Here is a 6,246-nt window from a genome sequence, read left to right on the forward strand (position 1 = left end):
CCGCTTCCGGGACGCGCCGCCCCGTCGCTATGGCAACGCGGAACGGCGGAAGTGACCTCATAGCGCTGGGGACAGACACGCGCGCGCCCCGCAGCCCTCCCGCGCAAGCGCAGAGAAGGGGAAGGCGAACGCGCGCCGGCAGCCCGGAGCGCTGCGCATGCGCGGTCGGCGGGGGGGGAGGGGGGGGTGCGGGGCTGCGCGTGCGCGGTCGGCGCGAGGCGCCTAACGGTCACCTTGCTGTGCGGTGTTCTGAGGTGTTTGGGGAGGGAAGCGGCGTGGCTGGGTAGAAGTACCGGTGGACATCCACCCAGGGGCCAGAAGGGCCGAATTTCTTCGCAGATTATAGTTTTGCCTAATATTTCATGGGGTGTTTAGTGGTACACGTTGCCTTGGTCTTAACACAGAACCACAGATGAATTTTAAGTGCAAAATTCTGTATACAAATGTGCAGCAGTGCATGTGTTGGAAATTCAAAAAAAATATATACTGAGGTCGTAGCATCTTCTAGCCTGCATAGTAATGTCTCTTGTGAAGTCCCTCCCTGCCAGGAACTTGAAATAGATTTACTCCTGAGAAAGCTACAAGTTTGGATACCCTTCTGCAGGAGTAGAGTGCATATATCCCCATAGCAGATATTAAATTCATAAATTGCACACGATGCTACCTGAAGAGCAGTGAATATTTGCTTCTGCAGTGTTTGAATTTAGATCCAAAAGAAATGCAGCAAGTTGTGTTAGAGTAATGAAGATATTTCTAAACAGAAAGCAGATGAGCTACTGTTACAAAAGTAGAGTGAGTATGGGTAGCAGTGACTCCTGATGGATGCCACTGACTGATTATTAAAAATAAAGCAATTCCAGAATTTCTGGTGCTTGAAGCTTTTGTTCTCTTCTTGGGGTGTGTTGCAGCTTTCCACAGATGTTACAGGACTTGATCAGCAACAGCACTGACAAAAGAAGTGGATAAAATGAGGAGATGGCAACAGGTTTAAACATCTTGACTCTTTGTCTTTTTGTGGAAGTAATTTTCAAATTAGATAATAACACACTGCCCTTCATTGCAGCTTTTACTTAAATTATTAGAGGGAACAAAATCTTTGTGCTAATGTCAAGAGATAGTTCAAGATTTTTTATTAGAAAGTAAGGATCCAGGGCTTAAGAGCTGGCTGCAGAAACAAATAGGATCAATAGTATGTTAGCAGTATGTTACTCCTGCATTATTTTTAGTTTAAATGCATTAAGGATGTTTTATGACATTGAACTTATTTTACATTACATTAAATGAAAAACAGATTCTCCTTAACTTACATGCCAAGGGGGATCCTGGTCACAACAGTGTTCACCAGTGGTTCCTCAGCTGGGAAAAGATAGGATATGTAACACATGATCCACCTTATGTTTGCTAGCCCGGACCCTGGAACAACAGTAGGACATTGAGTTTTTCTTTCAAAAGTTCCTGTCTAACTGTCTGTTCCTAGGTTTGCCTAAACAGCATAACTTGAGTTTTTAGGTTTTTTTTTTTTCCCAGTTGCACAAGATACCATCCCAGTTTGTAAATCTGGATGGCAGTAGCAGAGTGCCTTGTCAAACCAGAATAATCATTATTTTAGGGGTTTTGTCCCAACAAAATAGTAAAAAGCTCTTACAACCATTTATACAAGCCCTATCAACAAGGGACCTTGGGCAGGGAAGGGAGGGGACTTTTAAGGTAACGTTCCTATTAGGTAGAAATGCATCAAAAAAAAAAAAAAAAAAAAAAGTAATTAAAGCCTATAAAAAGTAGATCCTGAGAGGTAGTCTTACCCTTTTCATATGTCCTCTTGCAACTCTCAGTCCAGCCCCTTTCTGAAAGCATTAAATTCTGTCAAAGGCACTGTAGCCTTCCTGAACTGAACAAGAATTCTGCTTCCTGAAACCTTTGTTTTAGGAAGAGCCAAACGACTTTCCAGGAAAAAGACACATTTTGTACTCAAGTGTAAACAGCTGCACAAAATCAAACCTTTAGGTGTGGGTCAAGGTTTCAAACCGCTTTAAACTCACCCAGGTGTAGAGAGCCACAGAAAGGGATGGCATCACCTCTCTCCTTTCTCTGGCCATTCAGACAGATCAGTACAAAGATATAGCTCATGCAGATAAACCCGAATAATGGGATTACTTGGCTCCGTGGTCTCGATCTGCCTTGGCTCAGCTGCAGGAATGCTAACGTAGGCATGAGGGAAGGGATGGGAAGGCTTAGCCTGGAACGAGTGGAGGATAGGACAGCACCATGTGATGATTTAAAGCAACTTGGAAAACCAGAGTCTCTTTTTAAGAGCAAAATCTGTGGTGTTGTCTTTAGCTGGCACCTTTTTATGCTAGAAAGAAAATCTAGCCAAGGACAGTAGGGCCTTTCTGCTCCTGCAGGAAGTAAATGAGGTTGACTGATATCAACTGATGAACAACAACTCTTTTTCTGCCTTTTATTTATTTATTTATTTATTTTTGTACAAAGGAAACCTTTCACTTCTAATCCCTCCAGTGGAATAATTAAAGAATTTTGAATGAACCAAGATCATCTTCATCCCTCATAAAAGACAAAACCTACCCTACAGTGGCTCTTTATTCCTTTTGTGTGGTAGTGTGGTTGGCTGCATGGGCCAGCACTTAAACACATCAGTACCCTTCCTTCTGCAAGAACAAAAGTCCTTCTCATCTTGCACATGCTCTGGGCTTCCCAGGCTGGGATCCCAAGAAGTTCAGAATTCCTCTCCAATTCTGAATTCCCCTGGGGTTTTCTCACCCATCCCACTTCAAACCATCCCAAGTTCCTCCTGTCATGTTCCCTTTTCATCCTTCATTCCAGTGTCTTCAGGCCATCTTTGAAATACGTGCTTAAGGAAACCATGACTTCTGCTTCTTGTGTCTTTTGGGTACTTTTATTCATTTTTCTGAAGGAATTGCCGTGTGATCATATCCACATGACTGACTGAACGCTCCAAATGAGTCAGAAAGAGATACGAGAGAGTCACATAAACATGTTTCCATTGACACGCAGTACATGAATAGCAGAGATCAGAACTTTTACTAGCGTACCAGTTTTAGCAACAGATGAAGGATGAAGCCTTTCTTTCACTCAGAGTTACAATCTACACGCCAGCCCAGACCACACATCTTGACAAAGTGCCATGCAGCCCCAGCCATGGCAGGAATGTCAGCGATTTCCCCTGCCAAAGCAGAGTCCCACATCTTGCCTCTGATCTCTCGCCTTTGTCGTTAATCCAAACTTTAATTTGTGCTGATAATCAGTGGGCAGCCTAAGAGTTCTGAAATGTTTAATTACGCAGCTCTAAGTAGTGTTGATTATTCTTCAGGGTTATTTTTAATAAAGCACTGGTTTCTGCTGGAACCGTGTGTCTCTCTGTGCTTCCCCTTATAGAATCTCATGGAAACAAAGACTCAAGGTTCTAGCATTGGGACATCATTTGGACAACAGTAATTCTTAGTGTTTAATAATCGTGAGCTTCCCGTGAGGATTCAGGAGAGGCTCTGAGTTGCAGCCCAGGAGTAGCTGTTAGGCCTTCAAATGTTAGGAGCTGAAAAGACACCTGTGAACTTACTGTCCAAATAAAGGAACCAGGGAGCTGATGGGACAGGTCTGCATTTGTCCGTGGATGGCAGTGTCAGCTGTGTGCACTGGTCATGCCTGTTGTAGTGCTTTAAGTGTAGCAGTGCAAAGGTTGGAATCCTTTCCTGACTACTGCTGAGAATCGCCCGATCCGATAAACGCTCTTTTTTACCCCTGATCAGCCCATCTGAAGGAAGTGAAAGAGATCAGCTGTTCTTCTCTCTCCATACTCACCGGCAAGTAGAAAAGATGTTATTCTCCTTTCATTCTCTCCACCTTGGAAGAGCAAAGAGTGACCACAAAAAGGGGAACACAACACGAAGGAAGGTTGTTTAATCTCAGCATCAAAAGTTTAGCGTGCATACATAGAGTATGTCTCGGGGCTGCTCTGGAAGCATGTTTACACAGTTTAGTGGATCCGGCCACTAAAACTGCAGCGGGTTCTGACAGACTGCCTGCCTGAGGGCTGAGCTGCCAACGCTCTGCTCAGCAAAGGTCTCCTCCTTCTCCCCACACGCTGCAGCTTTGACTGAAAAGACCCTGTCCTCTTCCCTCATCTCTGTCTCTGTCCCCAAGTTCCCTGTCTCTGCTGTGCAATGACTTGTTTTTAATTCATCAAAGAACTGCCCTGGGTTGCTGAGGTGCCCTCATGCGGCCCACCTGTGTACTGCTCAGAACAGCACAGACGTATGAAAGAAATCAAATTCTATGTATAGTGAAGTGGTAAAGGTTTAAAATGCAGACTCTCATACGTGAATGCAGCGATGAATACAGCTGCTGTGGGGAGCTGTGTGCTAGTGCTTGACAAAAAGCCAGTGTTTGTCCGTGTGCAGAGTCCTTGGCTTGCTAATTAAACTCAGCATAGAGATAACTTCCCTATTGTAAAAATGAGAAAATGTGAGTAACTGTTGCTGAGAAAACTATTTTTTTCACAAGTGGCCAAAAGTTGAGTCTGTAAAGCCGGCTATTGAGGAGGAACTGAAATAGTTCTGAAAGACTCTTCTGCATTTGACTTTTTTAGTCTTCACTTTTTGCTAAATCAATGATCTGCATAAAAATGCAGTGGTTTTAGCTAAAGAGCTGTCTTTACTGACTGTAAATTTCCCTTTCCATTATTTCTATACGACTATTTTAGAGATTTAAGTTTTTTAATTGCCTAGAGAAATAAAATCATACAATACTAAAGATGCGTTTGCATCCCCCTCATACGCTAATCTCAGGAGACCCATTTTCCACCCATGCTGCTTGCATTACAACAGGCAGTGTCATCTTGCACCATGGGCCACCAAAACGTCAGCCGCAATCAGGTGGCCAATGCAACACAAAGCCATGGTAAAGAGTTAGATTCAAGCGTAGGATGAGGAAAGGACAGATTACACCACAGTTATACAAATTCATGGTTCTCACATGAACTTACACCACAATTATACAAATTCATGGTTCTCACATGAACTTTCTTTGGTGTGTTTTATCCTATGATACTTCAAAACTGCTTGCAGCAGTCTCAGAGCTCTTTGCGATGAAAATTTGGGGAAGTGAGGATGTGCTAAAAGACTGAAAAGGGGTGAATATAGCTCCCTTTTTGAAAAAAAGAGGGGGCTTGGAAATTACAAGCCAATTAAATTAACTTCAGTTCCTCAAAAACAACAACAAAAAGCATGGAATTAGTAATTGGGAAATCATTCATAAACAACTAGAAGAAAATACGGAAATGAATAAGAACTAACAAAGATTTGTCAAGGACAAATGGTTTCACTTCAATCCAATTTCCTTCCATGATGGGTAAAAAGCCTTGTGGGGAAAGAATCGATAAATGTCATACGATAAGGCTTTTACACAGTCTCATGTGATTGTCTTATAAATTTGCTGGGTAACATGGCTAGCTGAAAATACCTGTGGCGGGATGTAAAACTGGGAAACCCTACTTTACGGCTTTACCTGTAGGAGTAAACCAAGTAGAGACAGGGCTCCTTCTCCAGCCAGGAGAGCATGAGCTCAGCACAGCTCGTGTCCGTGCACCTCCTGCACACACAGTGCAGTTTCATCTCTGCTGCCAGTCGGGAGCAAAGGGAAAGCCAGGGTGGTTCCCTGTGGTTCACGGTCCTCTGGGCTTCTGTGTGGGTCTCTGTGGGCTGGAGGCAACAATTCCATCCATAACCTGGGTGACAGAAGAAAGAACATCTTTGGTAAACCTGGAGAGTGGCTGAGGATAAGGAGGGCTACAGCTATAGCCAAGGAAGAGTTTCCAAATGACTCTGAGCATTTGGAGGAAAGGTCTGAAAACTAGGCTTTAGTGCAGTGAGGACAAGGGCACGGTTACACACGGCAGCAGGAATAATTGCCAAACAGCGGATGAGGACAGCGGGCTACAAAGCAGTTCTGCAGAATCCCACCATCTAGAGCAAGAAGCAATCACGAGCTGGAAATGAGTCAGCAACCCCGAGGAGCTGCAGAAGCAGCAGAGCTCAGCCGCTCTAGGGGCTGCAGGATCCACTTCTGGGCAACGCGCTCTCCATTTTTAGGGTTTTCAGGAAAGATGGGGCTCAATGGGAGAATCGGATCTGGGAAAACTGGTGTGCCGGGGAAAACCTGAGTTAACGAGCAGTTTTGTCAACAGAGAGGAAACCCAAGGGGAGCTTTGGC

The sequence above is a fragment of the Rhea pennata genome, chromosome Z, assembly GCF_028389875.1.
Source record: "Rhea pennata isolate bPtePen1 chromosome Z, bPtePen1.pri, whole genome shotgun sequence".
Lineage (NCBI taxonomy): Eukaryota > Metazoa > Chordata > Aves > Rheiformes > Rheidae > Rhea > Rhea pennata.